The sequence below is a fragment of the Fukomys damarensis genome, unplaced genomic scaffold (genome assembly GCF_012274545.1).
Source record: "Fukomys damarensis isolate Sample0158 unplaced genomic scaffold, DMR_v1.0_HiC HiC_scaffold_21, whole genome shotgun sequence".
Taxonomy (NCBI): Eukaryota; Metazoa; Chordata; class Mammalia; order Rodentia; family Bathyergidae; genus Fukomys; species Fukomys damarensis.
In genome coordinates, this window is record NW_022900933.1 from 33,870,596 (window position 1) to 33,884,222 (window position 13,627).

The 13,627-nt window shown below is 47.0% G+C and overlaps 1 non-coding gene across 1 annotated transcript; it reads left to right on the top strand.

The window, feature by feature from the left end:
• Positions 1-5,081: 5,081 nt before the first annotated feature.
• Positions 5,082-5,219, top strand: LOC117287187. Its single transcript, XR_004518391.1, has one exon. It is a non-coding gene; the product is annotated as a U4 spliceosomal RNA (small nuclear RNA).
• The last annotated feature ends 8,408 nt before the right edge of the window (positions 5,220-13,627 follow it).

A 13,627-nucleotide genomic window follows, 5' to 3' on the forward strand; every position in this document is an offset into this window, starting at 1 on the left:
TCACATTTTTTTCTTTTCCCTTATTACCCTTCCCCTACACATCCCACCTTCCCTAACACCTTTAGCTCCTTTCTTCCCATTTCTAAATATACTCCTAAGTGAAATAAATAAGGCACACGTGTAAATACCGAATAGTCTCTCTGGTGTGAATAATCTGCAATAATACGAAGTTTTTTAGATTAAAAACAAGTTATAAACAGGCAAATATACTAAAACAGTCATATTTAAGAATATGTATGACATCATTTAACAAAAGACTAAAAAAGACAAATGACTGTTAATAACTTATATAAAAATATCATGTTTATTTCAGAGGGAAAAAGTCTAAAGTTTTTTTAATCAAAGAGATAGGCACTCGTTGCCAAGGTCCCTTCCAGCCAGAACATCCTGACTGATTTATTTAGCTTGGGTTTATTGCACATGTACTGCATTCCAGCACCTCTGCTAAATATCAGGGAGAAGTTAAAGGTTATTAATATACTGACCTCACAGCTTGCAATCTAGAGGGCTATAAAATACATCTCATTCATTTCTAAACCCTCTGCCTTGACTCAGTGTCCATTCCATGTTTGTTGAGCAAATGGAGACTATGGTCACCTGGCTCAGAATCCAAGCAGAAGAGATGTCCCAGGCAAGGAGACACAGGGGCCGGGGATTCAGGGGAGGGGTCCGGAAGGGAATAGAGACTGGAGGTGTGCAGACTGGCTGGGGTTCCCCTGCCGCTTCTGTGTGTCAGGCTTAGACGAGGATGGATGGAGACGCCCACCGTCTCACCCCACCTCAACAGGGATGCCCTGGCTGTGGCTTCTCAGGAGACCCAAGGGGACCAGAGATGCCCCAGGTTACTGGAGGAGGTCAAGGCTGTGGCCCCTCCACCTGCAGGTGCTCTAGCCAGCGCCCCTCGGTCATGGGAAGGTGGTCCGTGTCTCCCAAGCTGCCCTTCCATCTCAGGGACAGGTGATGAAGGCAGACAGGTAGCTGGGTGCAGGATTCCCGCAGCACGCCTGGACGCGCTCTTGTCCAACTCCTCTGTGTGCTCTGTACTGCTGAGAGGCAAGACGCACGCCCTTCATTAACGGCCAGAGCCAAATTGGAAACAGCTGCAAATAATTAGACAATTTAAGTGCTGTGAAAGAGGAATCATTTCTGTAGCCTCTGTAATAAATCTTACGCTGTCTCAGTCTCCACATTGGACTTGAACTTTTTTTTCTTTCCAGGGGTGAGTTAGCACATTACTCATGAAAGAAACAGTATCCCTTTTGTTTGCCCGGGGGTCTGTTTAATAACATAAGAGCCCTATTGCAATTACACGGGCAGCTCGGTGACAAAACCATGCCCTTGTATGTCACGCTCGCGAGCTCCCGCCCCACTGTTCTGTCCAGTGCACCTTGATGTCCACTTTCCGTGATCTTGCCTGTCCATCGGCTCCAGAGTTTGGAGATTGCAGTGGGAAAGACTCAGCACCCAGGTGTGTTCAGGTCCTCCAAGGAGCTCCTGGTGCAGCTGCAGTCCCTTCCCTCGCACCCCTTTCTAAGGCAGAGGGGGGGACCCCTGTTATTTAAGAGCAGGGAGGAACAAGAGGGGGCTCCAGATTAACCTTATTGAAAGGAGAGGATGAAGGGCCCGAGGAGGGATTACCGTGGCTGAAGCTACTGTGAAAACGGTGGCGGAATCTGAGCTAGACTGCGACAGCCTGCTTTGGATACCACGTAGCACTTTCCAGCTGGTTAAACAATCAGAAATACTTAGAGTTCCCTAAAGGGCGGTGCAGCAGCTGTGAGAGCGTCCTGGAAGGATTAAGTGTGAGCTTTGGAACCCGTCTGGCTTCCTAGCCACGGTCCTGGATGTCCTCTGACCTCCAGAGGCCTCAGTTTACTCGTCTGTGGAATGAGTACAGAAAGCTTCTAAGTCGTGTCAGGAGGATGGAAGAGATAATGCAAATTAAAGTCGCGCTAAATACAACTGCCTGCCCCACACTGGCACACATGCAGTAGGGCGTGGCTGGGCAGAGGCACAAAACCAAGCTGGTTGAGCTCTCCGGGACCCCAAGCCTTAGGCAGAGTCTTGGGGCTCCCCGGCCATCCTTCCAGCTTCCCTAATCCCTCCTCTCCTGGAGGACCAGCCTGAGCCTCCCCTCTACCTGGCTCGCTCCCCACTCGCATTTATTTTATTTTACTACAACAAACAAATATGAACCAGTCAGAAGAGAGAACCTTCAAATGCCCGTCCAGGAAAGCCATCAACCTCTCTACATCCGATACTCTGCGTCGCCTCTTGTTAGAGCGAAGGCTGGCGGGAGCGTGGCTCAGAGAGATTAATCATTTGCCCAAGATGAACAGCAAGTGGTAGAGCTGGAATTTGAATCCTGACCCTCTCAGAAGGTGAGCCCTGCAAGATGTACCCCAGTGCCCACCGGAGAGCCGGGATATGTGCTGGTGCCTGGTGCGTGTAGGTGAGGAGCGAAGGAGTGAACTCTAGTGGCTCCTGGCCTCCCACAACACTTGAAACGCATCAGCTGTAGCCCTTCCTGTCTGTCCTCATCCCAGAGCAGGATGCTCAGATCCGTGTAAAGAGGGAGGAGATGAGGCCCTTGCATAAAGTCACTAGCAGAAAAATGACAAGGGAGTATGCCCATGTGTCCATGGCCCTAGCAGGAGCCAAAATCATCATCATCATCATCTGCTTTCTAGGAATCATTAGCCTGTGCCAAATAGTTTTGGTTCCTCACAAGGCATTGAAATCCTACTCAAATGTGTTAACATAAAACCTAGGGCAGAGCAAGGGCAAAGATCAATCTGCAGCAACAACTTCGTAGCCAAAGTGTGCAGGAGCCCCACGGAAGCAGCTCCTAGGAGACACGAGGTTGTGACCAAAAGTTGCAAGCCATAGGCTCAGATGAAGTCACCGGGAGGGTAACCAAGAAAATCAGCACCCCGAGAACCCAGTAATCTGAAGATGCTGTGTTAAAATAGCCATGCGGAATCACAGTGGTATAAATGGTCCAGTCTGGATTCATTTCCTTCCAGAGGATCCAAGCAGCTACTGGTCCACTTTCAGCCAGGAACCTTTGCACTTTTACAATTTTTGCACCCTATTTTTCTTGAACTTTCTCTAAAAATTTTCACTGTTTTAATTTTTGATGTTTGCCTCATCCTTTAAACTTTCGCAACTTTGCACCATCCAGAAAGAACTTTGTATTTTTTAAACTCTTTTCCTTTAAATTGGCTCCTTCTAAAACTTTTCATTAATTTAATTTAAAGAGAAATCAAAATTATCCAGGAATCCCTACAAAACCATAGATTTGATATGCCACATATGTTGTTTACCTCAATATTAAATTAACTGTGTAATCATTACAATTTTTAAATACTATCCCTGAGCTGAAAATAACTCATACACCAAGGTAGCATCAAGTAAACATTAGCAAATGCCGGCCCAGAGCAGTGCCTTTATTTCAGAGACAGGAGACTCAAACCGTGACACATCATAGAGCAAGTCCAGGACGGGGCCAGGACCAGAACCAGACACCGCCCCTTGTGGGAGAGGGCTGGGCCCGGGTCCGCCTCACGGCTCTGTCACTGTACTTTTCTCTGACATAACTTCCAAATCTGCTCGCAAGAGTCAGAATTCCTTGTGTATTTCCCAGAATAAACACATGTGCGACCTTAAAAAGAGGGGTCACAACAGTCCACTAGACATTTATTACGTCTCAGTAAATGAGACCCATGCTTCCGCATGCTAACGAGGTAAGGAGTAGCAGTCCCTCCCCGTGAACAGAGAGGACAATCTGCCCAGGAGACATCAAAGCCATGGTTCTGCTAAAGTCCCAGTTAACAGAGGAGCTCAAAGGGCTTCAAAATGTGGAGTCATTCATAACACTCCGAAAGACATTAAATTAAAGGGAACAAGATTTCCTTTACCGCAAAAGTATTTCTAATCTGTGGGTGAGCTGGAGCCTGTCTGCTTAGGACAACTGCCCTGCAAAAGAGAAGTGTAGGGCGTTTTTTAATGAAGCTGTGATTAAACCCAACTTTCAGTTATCTCTGGGAGCACAATAGCCAGTGGGTTGCCACCGCTGCTGAACTTTCCATTTGAACCCCATGGAGATTCTCCCCAGCTCCACCTTTCTGTGCTGAGACCCCCTCCCTGCACCCCCAACCTGAGCACACACACGTCATTCCCCGCCTCCCCCACACCCGATGAGACCCCTGGCCTGAGGGCTCCTGAGCATCACCCTTCCCTTCTCTGAGACCAGAAGAACCAGGCGAGAGAGCTGGGGCAGCGCGGGCAACTGTGCCAAGGATCAGGGTGCCGGTCACCCCTTGAAGGGACAGCCACACCCTGGCCTCAGTGGACATACGTAGGGGAGGGTGTCTTTAGTTACACTGTCATGGCTACCCTGATGTCCTGAATAGATTCCAAACAGTTACCTGTAATGGTCATTTGGACTTTGGAGAAGAGCTGGAAATCTCACAGGTGCCAGATCTGATGAATAAGGGTGGCTAAGGACCATAATATAATTTTTAAAATTTGACAGAAGTTTCTATAAGTGTTTTGAATCAATTCAGGATACTGAGGCAGATTTAAAAAAAAAAAAAAAATTCATGGGCCGGGGATTTAGCTCAGTGGTTCCACCACCTGCTTCGAAAGTGTAAGGTCCCAAGTTCAACCCCAATACCCAAAAAAAAAAAAAATCTGCTAAAAAAAAAAATCATGAAACAAGACTTCTAGAACTGTTTCCGAAAGTGGCAAGAACTGTGGGCTAAGTGTGTCTGAAGTGAGGGGAGGATTTTGCAGATCACAGTAATGGCAATACGGTTTTCACTGTAATCATTTTTTAAACTTAAACTTTCACCATATCTTTTGACCACACCTCATGTGGGTCTCACGTGAGATGACACAGAGGCCCCCCAGGGAGCTCTTTCAGCCACCCCTGCATTTCTGTCCTGGGGAAATTTGAACAGGGCCTGAGGATATTACCGATGCCTTGCTACCCAGCTCCCTGGTGACATTCAAGGACCATATTTTAAAAACCTCTTTTTATCAGTGGTCTTGCCTTTGTGTTAAAATTTTTGGGTGCAAGCTTTGCGAGGTGGCAGTATCGTAGCCTATGAGGTTTATCCGAGGTGCGATTATTGCTAATTGAAAAATTTTGGGTGCAACTTTAAAAATACATGCCTGACAGAAATCCTCCAGGATTTCTGACTTCTAAAAATTAGCATTTAAAGAAGCCTGCCCAGGTGACCCCAATGTAGTGCTTCTGAGGCTGAGACCGCTGTGTAAAGGGCCCTACCCACGCGTCCTCAGGGGTCTTCTCTGCCCTGAGAGTGTTCCTGCGATGCCTCTTCTGCCTCCAAGTCTACAGCAGATTGTGCTTTACTGCATTTTGGGGTGGGTGGCAGGTTTTCCCTCCACAGTCCCTAGCATCTGAGGAAGTATTGGTTTCACTGAAATTACACCATTGTTTCCTGGTGATTCTTTGATGATAGGTTTATGCAGGTCAACTGTGGTGGGAATAACTGTGCGGGAAGGGAGAGGAGGAAACAGAGCCAGGGCTGCCTGCTGCTCAGGAGGGTGCTAGGCTGGGCTGGAAGCACCATCACTGCCCCATGCTGGAGAGCAGGGGAACCCTCACGTGGCAGTAAGGCAGTGACTTTTCCAATGCGGAATAGTGGATTTGGGGGTAGCAGATACAAGAGTAAAACTTTAGTCCTCAGGGTGGCACACGAGCACATGCCCAGTATCTTCAAACAGACATCTGCTCTCCCAGCTCTGGAGGCCAGAGTTCAAAGTCGAGGTGCCAGCAGGGCCACACTTCCTCTGAAAGTGCCTAGGGGGTGCCTCCTTGTCTCTGCCAACCTCTGGTGGCTTTGGGCAGGCCATGGCTTGTGGCTGCACCATCCCATCCCTGTCCTGCCTGTGCAGTCACATGACCTCATCTGTGCCAGCCTTCTCATCTACGTCTGGTATGGACTCTTGTCACTGGACTTGGGAGCCACTCCAGTAGCCCAGTATGATCCTATCTCAATGTTTTTAATTCAACCACACCAGAAAAGGCCCTTTTCCCAAAGAGGATCCCATTCACAGAAACCCGGACAGATATTTGGGGCGGAAGGCTCAGCCCAACCTGTTACCATCACTGCCTGCCCACGGTCTCTGCACAGGGAGGGACTGATCCACGTTCACACTCTTTCTTACTCAGGTTTCGGCTGCATCCTTGTTGGAGTGCATTATAGAGAGCCAGACAGATGAAATGGGAGGCAGAAGGACAGCAGACACAGGCCAGGCCAGAAGCTGCATGGGTTCCAGCCCAGAACCGACTCCCAAAGTGTCCCGGTAGCCGACTGGCGACGAGGAGACTCTCCTACAAGTCTGGGCCATGCTGCCCTGGACCCTGCTGCCCCCCTCTCCTGCTCCAGGGCCGTGGCCTCTCCATCTTCTGACATGGCTCCCTCCAGGAAGCTGGGCTGCTGTGGCCTTCTTGGGTGCTGAGTTGGTTGTTCCCACACCTGAGTCTCCAGGTTAAGTGGAGGAGGAGGATGCAGGTGAGTAGGTGTAGGAGTCAGAAAAGCCACTCTGCCAAAAGGCTGAAGGTGGAAGGTGTCAGGCGCCCCGGGAAGTATTCCATGAAATTGTACAAGATTGTCAAAGGTGACTGGTCTCTTCTAGGAGCATTTGATCAACTTGGGTGGTCTCACTTGTGAAAAAGGTTGAGGAAAATGCCTCACATCCTACTGGGGCTATTTCCTTCTTTTTCATATAAGCAAACAATGGTCCCACAAAATCCAGCATGCAGCCCTAAATTACTGAGTATTTAAAGCCACGATGATGCCATTCCAGTAAATCCTAAGATGCAGGCTGCACCATGCGGGGGAGGAAGTGGCCATGTGAATCTCCAGCCATGTTCAGGGTCCCATCAGGCTGCCACTGGCTGGAAATCCGTGTCCTTGGATCCCAGGGCTCAGCAGCTGGGGCTGTTCAATGCCTGCCCAACCCCAGGCTGCCTCCTGAAAGTGGAGCCGGGAGATGGGCAGGCAGAAAGCACAAGTGAGCTAAAGATCACGAGATTGTGCTACAAAGAACTCACTGGGCAGGGCCTGTGCAGGGCAGCGTGGGGTCTGAGGTAGGCGTCTCTGGGCTATTTCAAGGTGAGTGTGTGTTATGCTAAGGGCAGGGAAGAGCCTCTCGGGGACCTTAGCAGCACAGTGGCATAATCAGAGAGATGCTCTGGCAAGGCTCCATGACACCTAATGTAGAAACAGGAAAAAACTGATAAATGTCATAGCCATAGAAAGAAAAATGTGTGCATGGGAAAAAGTTTTTAAAAACAAGAATAACTTCCAAAGAAATTACGAAAGGGGCAGGAGGGGAATGTACCACTCACGTCAAAGAGAAAGGATATTTCCAGAGAGCTCCTGCAAGCCCATTCAGACTGAATTCTGAATGGAAAAACTGAACAAAAGAGGTGAACAATTAGTTCACAGTAAAGAAAATAAAAATGGGCTTTAAACATGTTTAAAGAGGCCCACCTGCACACTTGAGAACAGAAATACACTTAAAAGTGTGAGGCTGTAATTTTATCTACTGAGTATGCAAAGGCCAAAATCTGTTTTCAGACATGGTAGGAGGGTGGAGGAAGAGGGCGGCAGTTTTGAAGAGCGGAACTCAGGTTCAGGCATACACTCGGGACAGGAAGTCCCTGCTGGGAACCTGTCCTACAGCCACACACTCCTGGACATGGCTTTGCACGTGTAACAGAGAAAGCTGGGAAATAGCAGGAAGCCCACTAACAATGAGGTGATGGCTAAAGAACATGGTTATGGCTTGGAATATGTCCCCTAAGTGATAAGCTGAAGTCCTAACCCCAGAACCTCAGACTGTCACCTCACTCAGAAATAGATGAAAAGGGTGTCATTAAGATCAAATGGGGAGTGGGTGCTTCATCCAGTGAAGGACCTTCCAAGAAGACCAGTGTGGTCCTTCCAAGAAGAAGGTCAGTGACACTTGAGAGAACGCGTGTGATGACCCCCTTACTGGGTAGAAGGTGGCTAGGACAGCGAGGGGTGACATCAACTTGAATAGATTAAGGAATGCTTAGCAGATTGGTAGAACGCAGATGATTGACATTTAGGCTGCAAACAGAGGAGGGAAGACCCGCCCCGGATGTGGGTGGCACCTTCCAGTAGGCTTGTAGCATGGACCGAATAAAAAGAGAAAGAAAATGGAAACTCCCTTTGCATCTTGAGAGGAGTTGTGGTCTTCACATTGCCTTAGGAGGTCATCTCCAGTTCCTGCAGGCTCCCCACACAGGCTCTTCAGCCTTCCACTGGCTCCTCCTGCTCTCCAGGGTACAGACTGCGATTTTGCATTCTTTCACCCCTGATTCTGAAGTCAGCCATTGTAAGCCTGTTGAGTCTTTGGGACATCAGAACACACATCATGTTATATTATTACCTTAAATCTGTTCCTCTCGAGAAGCCCAAATGAAACAGTGGCGATGTGACTGCAGAGGCAGATCTGCAAGCTAACGGACATCACCAATCTCGAGCTGCAACCAGAAGCGTGGAGTAGGTTCCACATAAAGTCTCAGAGGAATCCTGTCCTAATCTTGGACATCCAGCTTTCAGAGTCACGGGAGCATCTGTGCCTGTGGTCCTCCCTCCTGCAGCCTCAGGAAACCACCTCAGCCGGGTAATCTGCTCAGCACCCCTGCTCTGCCACTGACCAGGAGTCTTCACTTCCAGATTTCTGGCGGCCTTGGTATTCTTTTTTCTTTCTTTTTGTTTGTACCAGGGATTGAACTCAGGACCTTGCACTTGCACGTGCAAGTTAGGCATGGTGCCACTGAGCTAAATCTCCGGCCCTGGGGGCTTTTGTATTCTTAAATGCAAACAATACAATACATTTGGTAAGGTTGCATTTAGGTTAAATGAGTGAATACCTGAGAAGAAAGACCATGTTTGCCAGGCACATGCTTGTAATCCCAGCAAGTAGGAGGCTGAGGCAGGAGGATCGCTGCAAGTTCAAGACCAGCCTCTGTTGCATAGTGAGTTCAAGGCCAGCCTGACCTGCATAGTGAGACCCTATCTTAACCACCACCACCACCACCCCCAAAAAAGAAAAGAAAAAGGAAAACAGAAAGACCATGCTGTCAGTCGTGGAAGGGGAGAAGCAGGGTTCAGAGCCTGGATTCGGTGTTGATAGTCATCATGGAGGTGACTCAATCCTGAACCTGGGCAGTGGGTGGGGACGGAGGAGAAAGAGCATGGAGACAGAGATGGGAGGGAAAGGAGAGAGCAAAGTGCTGACTGGTCTCCCAGTCCCACCACCCCTAGCTGTGTGCGCTTGCACAAGTCACTAAACCTCTCTGAACTTCATTAGAAAAGCCGGAGCTTCAGAATGCATGGGCCACAAGATAGGACTAGCAAGATTCCAGCTACAGCCAACAAGATGGGTCTCGTAATTCCCAGCTCCTGGAGGGGAACCTGGAAGCTCTGAGAGGTCGAATACAAGTTCAGTCACACCGCAGTCTCAGAAGACTGAAGCAAGACTTGAACTCAGTTCTTTCTGTGTCCGTGCTCTTGGCCACTGTGTTATCCTTTGCTTTCTGTGCAGCCACCTCGTAGGAGTGAGCCACCCCTCAGAGTGGGGAGCAAGGGGAGGGGGCCGCAGCTCAGTGGCTCAGCATTCATCTAGCATGCCTGAGGCCCTGGGTTCCACCCCGCCCCACACATGAACAGATGACACAAAACTCAACATGTACTTAGGAGGCTGCCGAGTTCTTGAGCCCCGTCACACTGTGGCCATGGGGAGGAGCAGGCAAGGTAGGGACAGCACCCCGGCCTCCCTCACATGTGAGACCCAACCACCAGTATCTCTGAAATTGAGATGCTCCTGTTTCCATTTCTCTTCCTAGGAGTTACAACTCATGCCCCCTCGCTGTGCCACAGGAGCCCCAGCTCCTCCAGCTGCTGCCTAGGGAAGGCAGAAAGCAGGGTTCCTGTGGATGAGTTTGGAAACACCACGCCCTGTACTTCTTTGGGGACAATTCGTGACAAACAGTGCATTGAGGGCTCTGCAGGCTACAGAAGAAAACAAAACACAGTGGACCCTTGACTTACGAACTCATTTCGTTCCTGAGAGCTGGTTGTAACTCAAGTTGCTCAACTGAAGGCCCAGGCTCCTCTACACAGGCTTCAAAGTCTGTCTCCTGTACCCAGGCAGGTCTCACAGTCCTTAGAGAGACAATGGCCCAGGATTTCTCAGTTAACCCCACACAGGAGAGGATGCTGTCCATGTTCCTTCCAGAGCTCTCTAAAGGTTAAATCTGCATCTGAGACTATCTGGAAGCACAAGTGGCTGGTATTCAGGTGATAACTCAGGACTTTCATAAGTTAAAGCTAAAATTCCAGTTATAAGCCAAGTTGCTTGTATGTCAGGCCAGTTGTAATTCGAGGGTCCATCGTAAAGCAAAGCAGATTAACCATGTGTAAAGCAGTGTGGACACATCTTACTCCACAAAAGACCCCCGAACCAGGCCTCCTCCAAGCCTCTCACAGACAGACTTGTGCCCCAAGCCACTGGCCAAGCCCCTTTTGAGGCACAGAGCAAGTGGCCCATCGTGTTCAGCTCTTCGGAATGGCTGAGAGGAACCGGAGGGCAGCACCGTTCTGGGCATTTTGTGTCTGAACAGAGAGCATATGACAGAAGTACTAGGTGAGAGGAACTTTCAGCTCCGCTGTGGTCTGTGCGGCCCTGCTGTGTATGTGGCCCGTCGTACACTGAAATATCATTTGCAGTGCCCAGCTGCCTCCCAAAAATACCTAGTGGTTGGTACGTGTCTCAGCTCTTTCTCTCCTCCTTTAAGCCAACTGTACCATCTTGGTGATTGCTTCCTTGACTAAGGAGTTAAATAAAATCTCTAATTTATCGTTACATATTTTTATTTGTATTATTATATTTTACTTCTATTTAAAAAGTTTTAAAATTATCCATTAACACCCCTACTGGTAGGTGTAGTTGCAGAAATCTAAAAAGAGTATCAGCCCTTTTTTCCATGAATTGCTTCCTTTTCATTTTGAGAGCTTTTTCTTAGGCTCAGAGGGACCTGAAACAGACCCACAGGGTCACAGGTGGCCTGAAGGCAGAGGGAGGTATGGGAAGATGCAGCCTCAAACCCAGGACTTCTGAGGCAGCTGGAAGAGACCGTTCCCTGGAGCCCAGAGAGGTTGCAACCACTCCTGTCACCTTGATTTCAGTCCAGCAGTCCCCTGGGTCATGAGAGCATTGCATTTCTGTTGTCTAATCCCACCAAGCTTGTAACAATTATGACAGCTGCCACAGGGAACAAATCCAGATCCCGTGACACAGATACACCAACTTTTATGCCAGTGGGTGAATTGCATGGTCACCTCTGGTCTTTCCAGACGGTCTCCAACTGCAGCTCCGAGCTACTCTCCAACCTCAGGTGTATTTAGGAGACAAACTCTTCCTATTCTTCATAAATGGTTCTCCTCAGGGGCTGCTGTTGATGCTGTTAGAGTTCAGAGTGCTAGGATGAGGCTTTCTAAATTGAGATTGTGCTTTTGGGGGTTTAGCTATATTTTTATTGCAATAAAATTTATTATTCCTTTTTTTTTTTTAGTTTCCATGGGATTGGAAAAGTTGTAAAGCAACTCAAAAGAAAAAATGTGTGCATACATACATACACACATACATGGCTGTGGTTTGAGTTTCTTATTAGTACCTGATTGCAATACATAGTGAGGGATTGGCGTGTGTACTTATCATATCTTAGTCTTTTTCCCTCCCTTCCCCTTTCTTCTGTCTCCCTCCATCCTTACATCCCCCAAATTTTGTTTCCATTTTGTAGGTTGTCTCTTTCTCAGTTGCTTCCTTTCTGTGCAGAAGCTTTTTAGTTTGATATAATTCCACTGATTGGTTTTATTCCCTTTGTAATTGGGGCTCTGTTCAGAAAGTTATTTCCTGAGCCTGTTTATCTTCTAGTAGACTCAGTGTTTATGTGTTAATATCTAGGTCTTCGATCCATTTTGGTTTTATCTTAGTACATGGTAAGAGATATAGGACTAGATTTCATTTCCTGCACATGGATAGCCAGTTTTCCCAGTACTATTGGTTTAAAAAGCTGCCTTCCTCCAGCATGTTTTTGACCCCTTTGCTGAAGGTCAGATAGCTGAATGTTCTTGGAGTTGTTTCTGTGTCCTCTATTTGGTTCCATGGACCCACATGTCTGTTTTTGGGTCCATTCCATGCCATTTTTACCTTTGTAAAAAGGTACTTTTGTAGAATAATGAAATCTGGGATTGTGACGCCTGCTTTGCTGTGGTTGCCCAGGATTGCTTTTGCTATTCTGGGTCTCTTCTGGTTCCATATACATTTTAAGTTTGGTTTTTTGTTTGTTTGTTTGCTTTACTTCTGTGAAGAATGCTGTTGGTATTTTGATTAGGATTGCATTATATCCGTACATCAGTTTTTGGTAATATGGCCATTTTGACAATATTGTCAGATTCCTGCCTGCCCAGAAACAAGGGGATGTCTTTAGATTCTGTTTGCCAGTATCTTATTGAGGATTTTTGCATCTATGTTCATTAAGGTACAGCCTGAGTTTTTGTTTTGTTTTGTTGTGCTTTTTGTCTTTGTTTGATTCCGGTATCAGGGAAATTTTAGCCTCGAGGAATAATCTTGGCAGTACTCCCACCCTTTCAATTTCATTGAAAAGATTGAGGAGTATTGGCATTGGATTTTTCCTAATGTTCTGATAGAACTCTGTGGGGAATCCATTGGGTCCTGGGCTTTTCTTCGTTGGTAAAATCTTTATTCCTGTCTCTGTTTCACTGCCATTGTTCTATTCAGAATTTTTATATCTTCTTAGTTCAACTTTGGTAAATCATATGCATCTAGGAATTTCCCCCGTTTCTTTTGAGTTCTTCAATTTCTTGGAATAACATTTTCAAAGTAGTTTTTATAATCCTCTGGATTTTGGCTAGATTTTTATGTCCGTTGTGATTTTGCTTTTATTCATTTCCAATTGAACTGATAAGAGTTTTTTCTTTGCTTTTTTTCTTCCTCATTTTTTTGTTAAGTTTGGCTGAGGGTTTATCAATCTTGCTAATCCTTTCAAAAGATAACTCTTTGATTCACTCTTCCTCTGTAATATTTTTTTGTCTCAGTTTCATGATCTCCACTTTGAGCTTTCTAATTTCTTCCCTTCTATTAATTTTAAGTTTGGATTGCTCCTTGTTTTTCTAGGACCTTCAGTTGCATCATTAAACTACTTATTTGGGACGGCTCAATTCTTTTTTGGGGGGGTGTACTGGAGATTGAACTCAGAACTTTGTGTTTGCGAGGCAGGCGGAGGAACCACTGATCTAAATCCCCAGCTCAATTCTTTAATGTGTACATCCACACCTATCAACTTCCTTCTTAGAACTGCTTTCGTGGTGTCCCATAGGTTTTGGCATGTTGTGCTTCCATTATCACTTGGAATGTCTAAATTCTTCCCTAATTTCTTCTGTGACCCATCCGTTATTTATTAACATATTCCTTAATCTCCATATGTTGTGTCATTTCTGTGATTTTTTTCTTTTTCTTTTTTTTTTTTTTTTTT